Source organism: Schistocerca cancellata, chromosome 8 (assembly GCF_023864275.1).
Source record: "Schistocerca cancellata isolate TAMUIC-IGC-003103 chromosome 8, iqSchCanc2.1, whole genome shotgun sequence".
Lineage (NCBI taxonomy): Eukaryota > Metazoa > Arthropoda > Insecta > Orthoptera > Acrididae > Schistocerca > Schistocerca cancellata.
In genome coordinates, this window is record NC_064633.1 from 391,825,533 (window position 1) to 391,845,129 (window position 19,597).

Below are 19,597 nucleotides of genomic sequence, written 5' to 3' on the forward strand. Positions count from 1 at the left end.
GCATGTGCATGGTATGCGGTATATTCCCGACATTGCAAGTGGGTCTCTTTTCTCCTTCGCCGATCTAAGACACTCTTTGATCTTCCTTGTCGGTTTGAAAATAGTCTTTACGCCATGTTTACGCAATATACGGCCGATTCTGTCCGTCACTCTGGGAATCTGTGGCAGAAAGGCCGTACCCGACATTTCTTTTTCTGGTTCCTTACTTCGCTGAGTGTTTGGCATGATTAGCACGCTCGTAACGATAGCAGGACGAATATGTGAGCCGCAACACCTCAAACGAGAAATGCAACACCTGGAAACTGTCCTGAGGAGCAATGGGTACTCCACAAATTATATTAGAAGTGTAACAGAGCCAAACACTCAGCGAAGTAAGGAACCAGAAAAAGAAATGTCGGGTACGGCCTTTCCGCCATACATCTTTCTGCTTTCGCTTCTTTTTTTCAAACTGAGTTTCCATTTGAGCTCTTGATATTCATACAAGTGGTCCTCTTTTCTCCAAAGGTCTCTTTAATTTTCCTGTTGGCAGTATCTATCTTACCCCTAGTGAGATAAGCCTCTACATCCTTACATTTGTCCTCCTGGCAACCCTGCATTGCCATTTTGCACTTCCTGTCGATCTCATTTTTTAGACGTTTGTATTCCTTTTTGCCTGCTTTATTTACGGCATTTTTGTATTTTCCCCTTTCATCAATTAAATTCAATATTTCTTCTGTTACCCAAGGATTTCTACAAGCCCTCGTCTTTTTACCTATTTGATCTTCTGCTGCCTTCACTACTTCATCCCTCAGAGCTACCCATTCTTCTTCTACTGTATTTCTTTCCCCCATTCCTGTCAATTGTTCCCTTCAGTTGTCCCTGGAACTCTGTACAACCTCTGGTTTAGTCAGTTTATCGAGGTCCCATCTCCTTAAATTCCCACCTTTTTTACACTTTCTTGAGTTTTAATGTACAGTTCATAACCAATAGAATGTGGTCAGAGTCCACATCTGCCCCTGGAAATGTCTTACAATTTAAAAGCTGGTTCCTAAATCTCTGTCTTACCATTATATAATCTATCTGATACCTTTTAGTATCTCCAGGATTCTTCCATGTATACAACCTTCTCTTATGATTCTTGAACCAGGTGTTAGCTATGATTAAGTTATGCTCTGTGCAAAATTCTAACAAACGGCTTCCTCTTTCGTTTCTTAGCCCCAATCCATATTCACCTACTATGTTTCCTTCTCTCCCTTTTCCTACAGTCGAATTCCAGTCACCCATGACTATTAAATTTTCGTCTCCCTTCACTACCTGAATAATTTCTTTTATCTCATCATATATTTCTTCAATTTCTTCGTCATCTGCAGAGCTAGTTGGCATATAAACTTGTACTACTGTGGTAGGCATGGGCTTCGTTTCTATCTTGGCCACTATAATACGTTCACAATGCTGTTTGTAGTAGCTTACCGGCACTACTATTTTTTTATTCATTATTAAACCTTCTCCTGCATTACCCCTATTTGATTTTGTATTTACAACCCTGTATTCACCTGACCAAAAGTCTTGTTCCTCCTGCCACCTAACTTCGCTGATTCCCACTATATCTAACCTATTTATATCCCTTTTTAAATTTTCTAACCTACCTGCCCGATTAAGGGATCTGACATTCCACGCTCCGATCCGTAGAACGCCAGTTTTCTTTCTCCTGATAACGACGTCCTCTTCAGTAGTCCCCGCCCGGAGATCCGAATGGGGGACTATTTTACCTCCCGATTATTTTACCCAAGAGGACGCCATCATCATTTAACCATACAGTAAAGCTGCATGCCCTCGGGAAAAATTACGGATGTAGTTTCCCCTTGCTTTCATCCGTTCAAAGTACCAACACAGCAAGGCCGTTTTGGTTAGTGTTACAAGGCCAGATCAGTCAATCATCAAGACTGGTTCCCCTGCAACTACTGAAAAGGCTAGTGCCCCTCTTCAGGAAGCACACGTTTGTCTGGCCTCTCAACAGATACCCCTCCTTTGTGGTTGCACCTACGGTACGGCTATCTGTATCGCTGATGCACGCAAGCCTCCCCACCAACGGCATGGTCTATTTTTCATGGGGCAGTTTTCTATGGTAAGTTCTGATAAAATAAGAATCCACTTTTCTGCTGTAATTGGTTTGGGCAGCCTGGTAATCGATGTTTGACATCTGAGATTCAGTTGCTTGGGTATTTAAAGAGTGTCGTTAGTAAGAGGTGGCCAATTTGTTACTTAAAGCTAGTGTTATACTGCAAAGTATGTTATGTCAGCACAAGATAATGCGCAATCCCACACGGTGAGAGTTTCTACTAATGCTTGTCTTCATGCTTGCCAAAACATACATTGACCAGCAACGTCACTGGATCTTTCCCCAATTGAGAACGTTCGCAAAATTGTTGGCAATGTACTCCCACCGGCTTGGGATTTTGACTATCTAACGCGCTATTGGACATATTTCGGCACTATATTCCACAGAAGGACATCCAAGAATTTTGTCAATCCGAATAAGGGCTGGCGCAAGTCCCAGAGGTAGACTAACGCGTTAATGACCTGCACAATTTTTGTCGTTCTTTCTCTTGAATCAATCACACAATTTATCTGTACATAATATTTACTAGTTGCCGTCCCATTCGAGTAATTCCTTTACACTGCGACTTTTCTTTTTTCTTAGAGTGGATATTCTTCGGTAAAACATATATAAGGACACCAACAATTAATGTAGTACATGAACAGTTTCTGACTAATATAAAATGCTATAAACTCTCTGATGTACATGTCATCGAACATGTAACTTACCTTCTCAGATAGCTACGTTTACCAATGTTTTGTATACCTATTTTCTAAATACGAAACAAAAAATCTAAATGTAAACATTGTTGGAATATTTATCTTTAGTAATGCACTAGAGAATAAGTTCTGGGATAGCTCAATGTTTACAGATAAAATCACTGATTGCACAAAAGCACAGTGAGAATAGTATGTGTTTTTTCCTAACATTCTTTATGATAACACCAGTTCCAAAATTAGGCACCATGACTGCAGCTTCACAAGAATTATGTTAGTAGGATTCTTTTAAAGTTATATTGCTTCACGAGAGATCATCCATCCAGTGAGTTATGCCCTCACATTCTCCGACCTCTGAACTCACCTACCGAACGTTTGCTGGCACTTAACTACCGATTCGGTTGGTGACTTTCACAAGCAGCTACATTCATAATAAGTAATCCATATCAATTTGAGAAGAAGAGCATACTCGGCAGCTGTGTGACTAGAAGGAAAAGGAACTAGTAACTCAGATAGGAGTTCACGATGTAGTCCCAACGATACTTCATAATTTGATCATTGACATAAATCGTGGATCCAGTAGAAAGGGAAACCCCTGATGTAATTTGAAACCGTTCTTAGAGACATCTCTATTCGGCAGTCTAGTATTTAAGTAAGCTTTCGGAGGTACGCACGGGTAGAGAAGATCTAGTGAATTACGGGTCGGTAGTTTGTAGACGCGGAGGTGACGCATGCTTCCGTCGGACATGTGTTCCATCAGGTTCTGAGCAGGAAAATTTCGAGATCAAGAATCTGTGTGAATTCCTAGTCACATTACGCAAAACTCAGATGCACGACTCTGGCTTTGTTACATTAAATCGCCACCAGGGAAACTATCAATCACGAAGTGCTACAGGGGGTCCTCGGCATTCACTTAGTCCACCGGCATCATGGTGATTTAGAGTTGTTCCATGTATTGGTTTGGGGAATAGCTGTAGCTGTGGCTGTGGTCTCTGTCGTCTCTCTGTAACGCCGGAAATGCATATCCGTCTGTTTCCATCTATTGTACTATAGATTTTTTCTTATTTTGTCACCTGAAGATATGAAATTTCTGTCTCTGTATATATTGTAATTGTTTTACTGTTTGTATATATATATATATATATATATATATATATATATATGCATTTATGTTGATTGGTTTTGTGAATATTATTTGTATTTATACGCTGGGTCTGGCCTAGGGAAAACTATGCTACCGAACGAATACATCGATAGGTCGTGTGGAGAACAAAAGTGTTTAGGATCTTTGGTAGTGTTATCTCTGTCGCGTGGAGCGCGGGAAGAGGGGGAGTCTGGCTGGGATAGTGCAGTGGAGCAGGTGTGTTGGGTGACGCTCCCGCGAATTGCCGCGCTTTCGGGGTTGGGCAGCATGTAATTGCGCTCGACTTGCCATGATACACTCCTGGAAATGGAAAAAAGAACACATTGACACCGGTGTGTCAGACCCACCATACTTGCTCCGGACACTGCGAGAGGGCTGTACAAGCAATGATCACACGCACGGCACAGCGGACACACCAGGAACCGCGGTGTTGGCCGTCGAATGGCGCTAGCTGCGCAGCATTTGTGCACCGCCGCCGTCAGTGTCAGCCAGTTTGCCGTGGCATACGGAGCTCCATCGCAGTCTTTAACACTGGTAGCATGCCGCGACAGCGTGGACGTGAACCGTATGTGCAGTTGACGGACTTTGAGCGAGGGCGTATAGTGGGCATGCGGGAGGCCGGGTGGACGTACCGCCGAATTGCTCAACACGTGGGGCGTGAGGTCTCCACAGTACATCGATGTTGTCGCCAGTGGTCGGCGGAAGGTGCACGTGCCCGTCGACCTGGGACCGCACCGCAGCGACGCACGGATGCACGCCAAGACCGTAGGATCCTACGCAGTGCCGTAGGGGACCGCACCGCCACTTCCCAGCAAATTAGGGACACTGTTGCTCCTGGGGTATGGGCGAGGACCATTCGCAACCGTCTCCATGAAGCTGGGCTACGGTCCCGCACACCGTTAGGCCGTCTTCCGCTCACGCCCCAACATCGTGCAGCCCGCCTCCAGTGGTGTCGCGACAGGCGTGAATGGAGGGACGAATGGAGACGTGTCGTCTTCAGCGATGAGAGTCGCTTCTGCCTTGGTGCCAATGATGGTCGTATGCGTGTTTGGCGCCGTGCAGGTGAGCGCCACAATCAGGACAGCATACGACCGAGGCACACAGGGCCAACACCCGGCATCATGGTGTGGGGAGCGATCTCCTACACTGGCCGTACACCACTGGTGATCGTCGAGGGGACACTGAATAGTGCACGGTACATCCAAACCGTCATCGAACCCATCGTTCTACTATTCCTAGACCGGCAAGGGAACTTGCTGTTCCAACAGGACAATGCACGTCCGCATGTATCCCGTGCCACCCAACGTGCTCTAGAAGGTGTACGTCAACTACCCTGGCCAGCAAGATCTCCGGATCTGTCCCCCATTGAGCATGATTGGGACTGGATGAAGCGTCGTCTCACGCGGTCTGCACGTCCAGCACGAACGCTGGTCCAACTGAGGCGCCAGGTGGAAATGGCATGGCAAGCCGTTCCACAGGACTACATCCAGCATCTCTACGATCGTCTCCATGGGAGAATAGCAGCCTGCATTGCTGCGAAAGGTGGATATACACTGTACTAGTGCCGACATTGTGCATGCTCTGTTGCCTGTGTCTATGTGCCTGTGGTTCTGTCAGTGTGATCATGTGATGTATCTGACCCCAGGAATGTGTCAATAAAGTTTCCCCTACCTGGGACAATGAATTCACCGTGTTCTTATTTCAATTTCCAGGAGTGTAGTTTCTGACACGGTGTCGCGGACGGGAAGCATTAGCTGGCGCACATCAAGAGCCCGATTCGCCTGGTGACCGTGTCGAGAAGAAGGCGCGCCAACATCCAGCCTCTGCAACAGCGACGGCCGACAATGAGTGACTGTCGCCACCTCCTCGATCGACGACTTCAAACCTTCAATCAACCAGCAAGGAAGACTGGAAGTACGTAAAGTTTTAGAACTGTATGTCAGACCTCAGCTTTTCAAACTGTTCCATTTGCATCACAAAAATACAGCAACGTAGCATGAAACTTTGTTGCTTATTGTCCAAATTGGATTACCAAGCAGGGTCCCTTCATTTTCCGGAATGAACCCGAGTGTCGTTGAAATTCAAACGCCAGCATCATTCGATTTCACTGCTTTAATTTCAAAGTTCAGTTAAAGTATTCATAGCTGGCTACAATATTTAGATTACCCAAGCACAAATTAAGAGTGCGAGAATTGTTACCGTATTTTAGCTTACGGTGACTGCAGCTCAGTTTGGTACGTACTAAATTTTACTATTGTTAATTGTTCAGAATCATTTAATTCAAGTTCAAAGTTAAATCTCTTATTTCTAAATTGCGTAGATTCAAGTAGCTTTTGAAATGATTGTTGAGGTACCCCAAGACTAACCGTATTTTACTGAATTTCGATGTGCTTCAAAAACAAAGCTCACTGTTAATTTCAATCACTGAATTAACTTTCAATTTTCGGGTTTTATTAATTCTTTTGCTAAATTAAGTCAGAGTGTAGCGAAATTTATTACTTCGGAGAAACATTCAGTTTTCACACAACACGTGTCAACCTTCAGTTGCTGCGCTTTTGGTGCTAATTATATGTACAATAACCTTTATTTTTCAGTTATTATAGTAGTTGTCCATAGGACTGCCGACAGTAATTTTCCTCAAATCTCAAATATCTAATTAACGCCAGTTAATTGTTAACGTAACGACCGCACATTTACTTTCTTTATTAACTTTACCCCTTTTCAAAATTAATTTCCACCAGTTTCATTTGCATTTTTCCTTTCATTTAGATGTAACCCTTTCGTCCCTCTTTACCGACAAATTAACTTCGGTGACGATTGCTTTTCCCAAATTTCCATTAGGTACACGCGGTTTCATTTTTCACTGTCATTAAGGTCGATAAGTGAGGGGGAGGTTACATCTCCTCTTAAAGAGTCGAAAGTAACACAGGTTGACGCAAGATGGAATAATGGCCTTCGGAATGTACCAACTAACTTTGTTCCTTAGCATATCGCTCACCTGCTGATCCTTATCTTATAACAGGTGTTTCGTCGCCTACTAGAGCTGAAAACCAATAAAAGTCAATATAGTCTGGAGGTGCACCAGTTTAGAAACTGACAAATGGGAAGTAGCCCCATCACAAGTATCTTAAACTATCACTCACAATAATGCAGCAACTGGGCGGTAAATTGACCTGCTGTAGGACAAGTCAAAACAACAAAACTACACACAAACAATAATGTATTCAGTTAAAGGTTTGTTTCTAGAGAAACAGCGCAGAAGTTAATTAACATGAATCACTATTACGATTGAAGCAAGCCATGGGTCATGAATACGATCACAGTAACAGGGTTTGCACAATTGAGCTTATCGCGCTACATATCGATGTACAAAGTCGGTATCTGGCACTGCAAACATAACGAAAGTAAATTCGCAACCGTTGTACGGTAAAGATGGAAGCTGAAAAAATGAATTAAAATTTGTGCCGTGGCCAGGACTTGAACGAAGATATTTTTGTTTATAATGTAGGTATGCTAGCCATGACATCACCGAAGCAGTAGAGACGACACACCTGCACAGAATCCTCTAGTCCAACGCCCTGCCCAACACAAATTTCACGTCTTCAGTAGTTCAGGCGTGCTTTGTAACTCTAAACATCAGGAGCAGCTTGCAGATGGCTAACACATGGCTACCACAAAATAGCAGTAATTTGCTTCACAATAAACCTCGTCATGTCGACAGCTCCAGAAACTGCAAAGGAATTGGGTCGTAGGTTGCTATATGGACTACTTCAACACTCTGTCGATGAATTACAGTGAACATTCGCGGTACCCGAAAAGATCATTGCAGCCAACCTAGCAGATGTTGGAGGTCGTTCTGACCGACTGCAGCGGGCAAGTTCCAGCCATCAATTTCGTGCACTGAAGTGGAGCGAATTCCCAGAACGCAAGAGAGTTTGAACGTCTTCGCTGTAGCGTGGCTTCAACGACGATTCAAAATAACAGCCAGGAAACCAAACAATGGAAAATCCACGATGGAATGTAACAATACCAGAGAAGGAAAGTTGCTACTTAACATATAGCGGAGATGCTAAGTCGCGATAGGCACAATAAAAAGATTCACACAATTAATTAATTAATTAATTAATTATTTTGTGAATCTTTTTATTGTGCCTATCGCGACTCGGCCAGGAAACCAAGTTGGATTTCGCCATCTTACGCGTTTTCTACATTAAATAAACGGGGAATGCCAATTTATCCTGCCTACTCCAACCAATGACCCTTTATGTAAACAATACCTCGATAGTGTCTGTGGACCTGGGGCAATTAGTCTAGTTGTATAATTAAGATAGACTAGTTTTTAGTTAATTAATCTACAGATATGAGTTTGGTATTATCAATTTACCCGGAATTTTATTGGGAGTTCGAATGTTATTAGTCTGTCTTAAAACTTGGTGGTGACTGGTATAAACAGACCCTGTGTCTTCACCACATGCGTCATGTGCTTGACAAAGTCACTGCATTACTGAGTACAGCCAAAGGGCCAATGGAAATCCACATGAATGTTAGAGGAGATTTACACTGTCATAATTCTGCCTCCACTGGCTTGTATCTGTGGTGCAGTTCATGTTTCAAGGCACCATTCGCCTGGACAATCTTGTATCGACACACCCAGCGACCAGGTGTAGCGGAAAACGTGACCTATACGATCAGGCCCCCTGCAGTCCAGGATTCAGAACATGCTCGAGGTATTGCTGTCTGTCGTAAGAGGTGACTGAAAAGGAGTCTCCCACTTTCCGGCCCAATAAACTATGGTCTCCTTTTGTGGTTTGAACTCCACACTGTCCAAATTTTTCTGAAGTGCAGGCCATTTGGGAAAGGACGCCTTACGTGATGCACTTTAAGTCCCTCATGCATTATGATCTTCTGCACCTATTATTGTCATAGCACTGTACCGCCACCCACATTCCAGCTACCTGGATGGGGACACATTAGAGGGTACATATTCTACATCAAGTGTCCACTGTCCTCTTTAGCCCCACGGGAATACAGGATTTTCACGCACCTAGTATCTAGCTTGGTAGCCATGTACCCTACAGGTCATAGCTCCCTGACAACACAGGGATCGCACTGCTGATGCCTGAGTTCCCCATGTATGCCAAGGAGTAGTTGCCTGTCTCCTTGGAGCATGGGGAATCCCACCAACTGTTATCGCAGCAGATGGCCTTCGCTGTGGCTGGGCGTGGGGAGAGCCCCTGATGAGAGTGGGTGGCATGAGGGCAGATGACATACAATGAAGCAGACCACTTCATCTCTTGCTGCCGACAGAATGGCTCCAGCAGTCTCTAAGAAGGCAAGATGGACTATGATGCAATGTATGATTTCAAACCCCCTCCCTAGTTACCCCATGAGAGGAATGCAGAACTACAGAAAACAACCTTATTTGCCTCAGTATTCAGACTGCAGCAGAAAAGATGGAGACTCCTTTCTGGCCAAAAAGCCACTATTCTCTGTTAAAAACCTGGACGACAAGTTTGAGGATGTGGCTGCACTGTCGAAAATGAGAAATGGGGCAGTATTCATTCAGATAGCAATAGCAATTTACTAAAGTGGGGCGTTCACTTCATCCAGCGCGTCTATATAAGATCAAAAGACAATTGGGTTGCTATTGGTGCCTTCATCTTGCCCTTTGAAGGTGATTCATTGCCTACAAAGGTCAAGGTGATGATATACTGATCTGATGTTAAGTCTTGTCCCTCCCCCTATGTGGTGCTTTAGGTGCTGGAAATTCAGGCACGTCATCCTGCTGCGGACGTCCACTGCAACCGAGTACTCCACATGCACCTCCTCCCACCTGTGTCAACTGAGGAGAGAACAACTCCCATTGCTCGCCATACATCACAGTTTTCCAAAAGGAGCAGGAAACTATGGAGCTCACTACCCTGGACTGGCTGACTTACCAAGAGGCTAAACGGAAATATAAATGGCTGCACCCCATTAGCTTGACATCTAAATATGCAGCAGCTATGTTAACATCACACTCACTGACATCAGTACCCTCCTTGTCTCTGCCTCATACAGTGGGTCCTCAGGGCTGCCGTGTTACATTCCCCCTCCTTGATGGTTGGAGGCACTTCTTCTTCTGTTGCTCCCTAAACTTTTACTTTGGGGTCAACATCTCCCCAATTGCCAGGGACGTTGGTCTCCACACCCCAGCCAGATAAGCAAGTGGCTCCCCCACCTTCTCTCACATGGAAGGTGTCTTTCAGGACTCTCCTTTCCAAGGTCTCCATTAGATCCAAAGTGGACACTAGTCAGTGACTTAAGGAGCCAGGTGCTGGTGGTAGATAGGTTTCACGCTTTTCCTCTGTCTGTAATAATATTTAAGGAAAGCTCTCCCACAAAACCCATACAGAGCAGAGAAATGGCAAACCGATGAAGAAGAAATCAGGTAAGAAACATGAGCTTCAGGTGGCTTCAACACCACCACTTCTTAACAATTCTACATCTGAGGACAAGGTGGATTTTCTAGCATCCTCTGAGGATGTAGATTTTGATTCAGATGCAGCGGTCCAGGATACCAGCTCTCTGAGGCGTAAACTGCCTTCTTGGCCCCTTTATGCCTTCCCAGATAACAGGCAGCAGCATCCTCCAGTGGAATTCCAGCGTTTTTTTCTCCCATCTAGCTGAGTTACAACCCCATTACACCTGCTTTTTGTGTTGCCCTTCAGGAAACCTGGTTTCCCACAATGTGGACCACTGCCCTTCGTGGCTACTGGAGGTACTACAAAAACCACAATGATCGTTACAGGATGTTAGGCGGTGTCTGTATCTATGTCCTTACCTCTGTATGTAGCAAACCTTTGATCCTTCACCTTTAGAAGATGTGGCTGTCAAGATGACGATCATGCTGTAAATTACCATTTGTAACATCTACCTTCCTCCAGATGGTGAAATGCCCCATGTCTATAACCCTTTGTGGGGTGGAACCTACAATACTGGGAGTGGAAAATATGTCATGGATCTACTAACTCGATCTTTGGCTCCTAAATACAGGTGCTCACATTTATTTCAGTGTGGCACATGGCATATACTCGGACATTGATCTCTCCATCTGCAGTTCTGGCTTTCTACAGTCTATTCACTAGAGAGCTGATGACGATTGATGTGGTAGTGACCACTATCCACTTTTTCTGTCTGTCCCCCAGCGTCACTCACCTAGATGCTTACCCAGATGGGCTCTTGCCTAGGGTGGCTGGGACACTTTCACTTTCGCTACCATCTTTGAATCTCGGTTGAATGGCAAAATCGATGGGATGGTCCAGACCATCACTCTTACCATTGTTGGCGTAGCTGAATAAGCAGTCCCTTGTTTCTCAAGTTGGTCCCAATGGAAGTCAGTGCCTTGGTGGTCACCTCAAATTTCTGCAGCCATTTGAGACTTTATGCAGGCCCTCCATCGTCATAAGCGCCATCTGTCCCTGGAGCTCTTCAAGCCTTCAAATGGCTCTGTGCCCAGGTCTGTCAACTCATCAAATAGTGGGAGCAGGCGTGTTGGGAACAATACCTCTCCACCACTCGATTATAAACTCTCCTTCCCAGGCTTAGACCAAGCTCAGACATCAGTTCCTTGCAGGTACACCTGGAATTTCCGTACATGGAGCTGTATATGCCGATCCAGACATGATCAGAGAACGCCTTGGCAAGCACTATGCTCGCACTTGTGTATCTGTAAATTACCGCACTGATTTTCATTTCCTAAACCAGTGGGTGGAACGAAAACACCTATCTTCTGCTCCACGCTACCCTGAGTCGTATAATGTTGACATCAGCGAGTGGAATTTTCTCAGTGCCCTTGCCAATTGTTCTGACACATCCCCTGGACAGGCTGCATCCATTCCCTAGTGAATAAACTTCTGTCAGAGGATTATCAGCGCCACCTCCTTGCTGTCTTCAACCGCATATGAGGCGAAAGCGAATTCTGTCCCAGTGGTGGGAAAGTATCATCGTTCCAGTGCTAAAACAAGAACACGCTAGATGTGGACAGCTATCGCCCTAATCAGCCTCACCAACGTTCTGTGCAAGCTGCTCGAATGGATGGTGAGCTGGCGGTTGTGTTGGCTCCTTGAGTCTCAGGGCCTTCTGGCTCCATTCCAGGGCAGTTTTCACCAAGGGCACTCCGCCACTGATAACTTGGTATACTTGGGGTCTGGCATCCGAACGGCTTTTTCTCTCCGTCAACATCTGATTGCCGTCTTTTTTGACATAACGAAAGCCTACAATACCACTTGACGGCGTTACATTATCGCTACTCTCCACGAGTGGGGTCTCAGTGGGCCCACTCCCGAATTTTATACGCAACTTTTTGTCGCTCTGCGCTATCAGAGTTCGAGTCGTTGCTTCCCACAGTTTATTCCTTATCCAAGAGAAGGTTGTCCTGCAGTTCTCTGAGCTGAGCATCCAATTCCTTTTAATTGCCATTTATAGTCTTGTGGCAGCAGTAGTGTCCTCAGAATACCCCTCCTTATATGCTGACGATTCAGCTCCTCTGGTGTGGCTGAACATCAACTGCGGGGAGCCATATGAAAGGTGTTGTCGTGAACCCTCTCTCACAGCTTCCAGTTTTCAGCTGCTAAGATATGCATCATGCACTTCTGGCATCATCAGACCCACATCCGATCAACTACTTAATGAAATGAAGACTTATTGCTTTTTGGGACTTGTCTTCGATGCCCGCTTAACTTGTCTTCCCCATCAGCCTAAGGAGAAATGCTGGCAGTATCTTAATACTATTCAATGCCTGAATCTCACTGACTGGAGTGTCGATCCCCCTACACAGCTGCTGCTGTACAAGGTCCTTGTATATCCCGTCTTGACTATGGGAGCCTGGTTATGGTTCAACATCTGCCTCAACGTTGTGGTTGCTGCTCCCTAAACACCACTGTGGTGTTCTCCCTGCGACAGGAGGTTCCTGAACGGGCCCAGTGAACAGCCTCTTGTGAAAGCTGGCGTTCCTCTCTTACAGATCAGGCAACAACAACTGCCTGCAAATTATACAGCCCACATTCGTAGTTAGAGTCAACAGCAAAATTACCATCTCCTTTTACCTAACATGGCGAGCCATATCCCACAACGACAGCCCAGATCAGGTATTCCAATTGCATTCCGTGTCTTGTGGCTTCTAACTGAACTCAATACTTTCCCTGTACCACCTTTCCTGCAGGTCCACTCATGTACACCTCCACAGCTTCTTCTGGATTATTGCAAGGCCCAAAAGGCCTAGTTCCACCTGAGGTCCCCCGCCAGCTATTTTGCTCCATTTTCAGCTAGTTTCAGGGCTCTGAAATAGTCTACATTGATTGCTCAATGGTCGATAGACACTTTGGTTTTTCTTACGATCACAATGGACATATTGAACAGCGCTCCTTGCTGGACTGCTGCAGTGTTTTCACTGCAGAGTTGGTAACCATCTCTCTCACTCTTCAGCATATCCACTCCTGCGCATGTAAGTCCTCCATCACCTTTAGTGACCCCTCAAGCAGCCTACAAGCTCCTGGTCAGTGCTTCCTTCGTCATCCTTTGGTAATAACTATCTGGGAGCCTATTTATGCCCTTAGAAATAATGGGTATTAAGAGTACTTCATATGGACTCCAGAATACATCGGGATCCCAGGAAATGAACTTGCTGACAGGCTGGCCAAGCAAGCTACCGGTAACAAACGCTGTACAGTTTTAGGATCTGGGATACTGAATTTCCCACCCCAATACACCCAATAAACTATGTCTTATCAATGAAACAAGGAATATATGGCAGTCATCTGTGTGAGCCACCCATATGGACTCTGTTGCCCTTTTCCACCTTCGCATTGGCCATACTTGGCTGATTCATGATCACCTCCTCTGTAGTGAGGACCCACCTCAGTGTTGCTGTGGCTCCCACTTCACTGTGGTCCACATCTTGTTGGACTGACCTATTTTAGCCTCTCTGCGGTGGACCTATTACCTTCCCGCTACACTGCCTATAGTGTTGGGAGACAGTGCCTCATCTACTGATCTAGTTCTGCGTTTTATTCATGAGAGAAGTTTTCATCACAGATTCTAAGGGTATGCATTTGGTTTCTTTTCCCAGGCCTTCACCCTCCATCCATTTGAACTCTTCCACGCTCTCTCTTTGCTGTTTGTTCGGCTTGGTGTTCGTTTTTCCCTATCTGTGTTCCTCTAGCTTTGTCTTTTAGGCTGGAGATTTTAGTGTGTGGCAGAGTGGCTGGCTCCTCCTTTTTTTCTTCATACGATCAGCCACACAAAGCCATCTGCTATATTCTTTTATAGTCATCTACCGATTTTTCCTTTTAGTTCACGTCCTTCCATTTTGTCTTGCCTCTATCGTTGTCTCTTTCAATGTGGTTCTCAGTTAGTTTTCCACCTTTTTTTTTTTCTTCCGAGGCTTCTTTGGGGAACGGTTTTACTTCACGACCTGTTTGAATGTGGAAAAAGCGACTGATGACCCTGTAGCTTGGTCCCTTTTTCTTTAAGCAAACCAACCAATCAACAATACAATCAGGAAACACGTTCTGGTGCCTTATACAAATATGACGTTATTCCGAGCGTTGATTCATTTTTATGCCGTTATGAAACTGGAAATTTACATGGTTTGTCACAGTAATGTGATCACCACCTATGTTCGACGTCAATGTGCAAACGGAAAGTCTAGCAGTTGCGGATAAAAGGTGGGTAGGGGGGGGGGGGGATGGGGGGGGCGACCTCGTTTGTTCGCTCCACAGATCCTCAACCGTGAAGATTTCTTTAGTTGGCCTCGGCACTGGATTCATGGCTCCACATCCCAGTCTGTACCTTCTGGAACATCACTGTGTTTCTTCCTGCTGGTCTTGCAGCGGTCTCCACAGCGAAAGGTAGTTACTCACGTTTCTCACAGGTCACAGTAATGTGATTGAACAGTGTGCGCCACTTAGCGCGTCATGTGCCAGATTCCAGTATAGTAGATGGGTACAAAACAAAAAGTGCCGTGGTGGTCGCTTCTCCGATCCATACGGAATCCGTACAGTTGATCAATGGTTATTTTTGTTTTGGTTCCATCCACTGTATTGCTATCTGGCAGTTTATAATCTATGACCTAGCGTCTTTTCGTGGTGTTTCGTTTCGACAGACAACGAATATTGGGTAAAATGATTCGAGCTTTCCCGCTCTAATATTTTAATCATATGCTCACCGGAAGACGTGACTTTTAGTGCCACGAAATCGGTAGTGATCCAGAAATAAAGGACCAAATACAGTCGAAGCGGTTAATACCAAAATGAACACTCATAACTATGGTTGCCCTACCTACAAGGTTGTCTGCATAATCTGATGGAATCATATGAGGACTGTATGGCGGGTGCAGAAATATTTCCCATCCATATTTGTCGACCGTTTTTCTCACTGCTAGACCAGTATCCGGTCTTACATTGTCGCGGAAAATGAGAACACCAGCTGCAAGCGTTTCAGACATTTTCTGACGAATTTTAGGAAGCAAAAAATTTGGAGAAACAGCTTGTAGTATGCTCCTGTTACAGACGTCCCCTGTGGAACTCTGTAGCTATGATTCGATTCATATAATACGCAATGATCAGCATTAGTTTCACCTTTGACTGTTGGTGGCGCAATTTTTTCGGTTGAGGAGTGTCAAAATTTTTCCACTATGATGCCTGAGACTTCAGCTCAGGTTCACAATCTCGTAACCAGGTTTCATCAAGTGCGGCAATCTTTTTCAAAAACAGTTCTCGTTCTGGTCGATAATGTTCAAGCAATTAATGTGCAAGTCTTTATCGATCTGTTTTCTGCTCTTTACCCAATTCATGTGGAACTCATCCGACAGCAACTTTTCTCATGTTCAACTTTTTAGCTATGATTCTGTAAACTAAAGTGACTGATATTCCTGCCTCATGTGCAATTTCCTTGCATGTCTTTCTTCGATTTTCTCTCAAAATATTGTTAATGATAACCTTAGAGACGTAGTATGTTGCAATAGATTACCTGCCACTTCTTCACGGAAACGAGCAGATGACGTTGGTACTATCCTAAAAAAATCACACACACCTATCTCAAACCATTGTAATTTTCCGTTACGTTGTTTCCACGTAGAGATTCGACTTTAATGTAGAAACGCTGCTCACTACTTGCAATCCGACCTCACTCTGTTCCAGCTCCCATTTTATAACTGAATTACTCACGACACAGCCGCGGGAACCAGCAAACACATATACGACCGTCTTAACTCTCGCTCATAACTGGCATGTGTTTCAACTTGATCACGTCACCATAACGGTCGCGCATCACAATGTGCTAGACTTTAGAAATTACCCTCATAAAACGTTGTGATTTCTTTTTACGCAACAGTGTCAACAGCAAATGTGGAACGTAATGAAAATATCGTATCCAAAGAACAGAAGATTATCGTGTTACCGTGGTCATTCAAGGGTATGGCCAACAACTGTGAGCCTCATTACATAACAGTGCTAAGAGATTAGTCGGTCAGATGAAAGACTATCGCACCATAAGGATTATAAGGAGAGTGCCAGCCGGCAGCTGGCAAATACTTGTTGTAGCAGTGGCCAGATGTGTCCAGTCGCAGAGCAGAACAACCGCCGGCTTTTCTTCTCCCGGCGACAGGAGGGGCAGCGACACATTAATCCACGTAGCTTCCAGCGGCGGCTGTTCTGTCTCACTGCTGGACTTTATCGGGCTTCGGGAAGTGTTCCGTGGAGCCGGCTGGCGAAAGACCTGGAAGGAGGCCACTCCTTCAGTTCCACCACGTCAGCTTCTGTTTCTGCCTTCCTGTTGCCCAGCTTTCTCTTGACATACATGTTATCAGCCTGTCGATAACTGTGTTTACCGCGCAAGAATATAGGAAGTGGTTACACAATATTTTCTACATTTTAAAATGCGATTTTTCCCTCTTTCATTTTTGTAAGGCTAACAACGTCAATTTAATTTCCGTCTGCACGTAAAACCCTCTTCGACATCTTGTGCATATTTCATGTGGCTGTAAAGTATTCTCTTTCACTGATGCACTGTGACGTACAAACACAGCGACGCAGTATATTATAGTCTAAAGTGTAATGTAGATGTACAGTTTGTAGGAAGGAGTCACACGCATCTGTTTGATCGTAAAATGATGTCCTTATTTTAATTAAATCATTCGCAAACGAAGATGGAAAGGTCTTAAGAATACAGGATACGAAGAAGCAGATGACATCAGGTAGACAACGTAATTGGGCCTCTAATTACATGTAGCTGAATGCGAGAATGATGAGATTACACCGCTTTTCTCTCACGGCATGAAAGTTTTAGAATTACCTTATCACTTATGAACTACTGAAAGAACAAATAATGCGTATTTTCCCACACAACTAATGTTTTTCCTACCATTATGAATGTAGTAATAAATACATAAGAGTAAATGTTGTATCATCGCGGTTCCCAGAACTCCTGAAGACAGACGTTGACTGTGGATACTGTATCGCACACACAGTCCCTTTCACTGTTCAGAGATGTCACTAATCCTCCCCCCCTCCAAAGATGTAAAAACCACGCATGAGCAGCGCTTATTAGACGGAGGGGTCCGACAGCTGATCAGTTCCAGTCATTCCACCTGGAAGGAGGTACACTGCTCGTATTGTCTGTAGTTCAGACATGCCTAGACGGTGAATACCGCGGTTGTATCGCGTCCGCATTGTTACTTTGTGCCAGGAAGGTTTATCAACAGGGGAAGTATGCTGGCGTCTCGGAGTGAACCAAAGTGATGTTGTTCGGACGTGGAGGAAATACAGAGAGACAGAAATGAAACCTATTAGTCAACGGAACGCAGGATTCGGTTACGACTGTGGACGGGGCCGTAATCAGTTACAATTCGTTGCCTTTTACAGTTACACACATATTTGTTTAAAACAGTAATTCTAGACTCAACAATAAATTTAAAAAATGCCGCATGTTATTAATGAATGAATAAACAACTGTGTAAATAATAGAGTTTTCAGTGCGTTAAAATTTAGCATATCACCATAAATACAGATAATGTTAAAAAAAAAAAAAGAAGCCACAGTGATCATGGCTGTAGGCCTTAAACTCCAAGAATGGCAATAAATTAAGAATGTTTGAGAACTCGCTGCAATTGCAACTTACAATTATTGAAACACTAAAAAGTAAGTGGCCACAACCACAGCGAAAGGTATCAGACACCAGGAAAGGCAGTAAATAAGGTTTTAAGGCTTACTGCTAAAATACAAAGGAACGAAATTTATAAAAAAATATTTAGAAACCTGCTGTAAAACAGCAAATACAAGCAAAGATTAATTAAAAGAAACAAGCAACTGACCACCAAACGTGTGAAATAAGATGATGGTAACCTCGTAACACAACCCTTACACTGCTAGATTTATTCCAGAAGGCGACCAGAACTATTAACTAGACAAACATAACCTTTAATGCAGGCATTAGATGGTATAGCAATAAATAATACAATCATAAAACACAAGGACCAGTCACAGACAGTGCTCCAGGAATCGACCTCTGAGAAGATCCAGCAACAAATACTTTCGCGTGCGATGAGATAGACAGCCAAGACTTGCATTCACTTCATAAGATGGTAACTAAAACTAGTGGCACTCTAACGAATGACTAATGATAATCTTGCTGAAGCTTCCTGACGTCCAATAAACCAAATGCAACAATGGAACAAAACGAGAAAGCCAGAACCAGCAGACTGCACCACGCCCCCAGAATACTGTGCTTAGAGCTCCCGGAACGAAAAAGGAATCACTACCACCAGAGCAGAAGAATAACAAACGGCCTACAATCAAGAAAGCTGTTAAAACTACACGACTTACCGGACAGCAGAGGCAAGGCGAGGAAACGTGCACTGCCATTACATACATTAACGCCCAGGGAAGGTAACTAGGGCGTTAGCGGCCACCAAGCAGGAAAAATACCTGCCTCCCCCAAGCAATGTACTCGCTGCTGTTCGCGTCGGCGACACTATGAGCAGCAACAAGAAGTCACTGTAGAATCGCGAGATGTCACAATGGTGGAGGTTTCCCTCCTTCAATTGAAATACACTCATCTTGAAGCCTGCAGGATCTGGTTTACGACAAGGTCTTGCTCCCCCGTAACCACAGCCCTTCCATCTGGTAGTCCATGCACGCCGCCAGCAGTCCTGGCGTGTTCTTGCACTGTGTGGATCTGACCCCTCCTGAGTCCCCAACTGAACTGCCCACTCACACGACACAGAACACAATGACATCGCCCCAAAGATAGGGCAACAGGTACTACATATCGATAACCACCACTGCTGCCACTAGCGGACAGACAACGCTTGTGAAACCGAGTGGGGCCAGTCAACAAGAGAGGAAGACAAATAACCGCAACCATGCCAACTAAACGATACCGTGTGGCCTGCTACAGATGGCGGAAACCTACAAACAGCACCAACGCGAGCGCCAGCATGGTTCAAGGAAATGTCGACGGCATGCCTCGCTCAGGCTGCCCAAGTGCTACTACTGCAGTGGATGACTGCTACCTACGGATGATGATTCGGAGAAAAACTGACAGCAACGCCATCATGTTGAATAATGCTTTTTGTGCAACCACAGGATGTCGTGTTACGACTAAAACTGTTAGCAATATTCT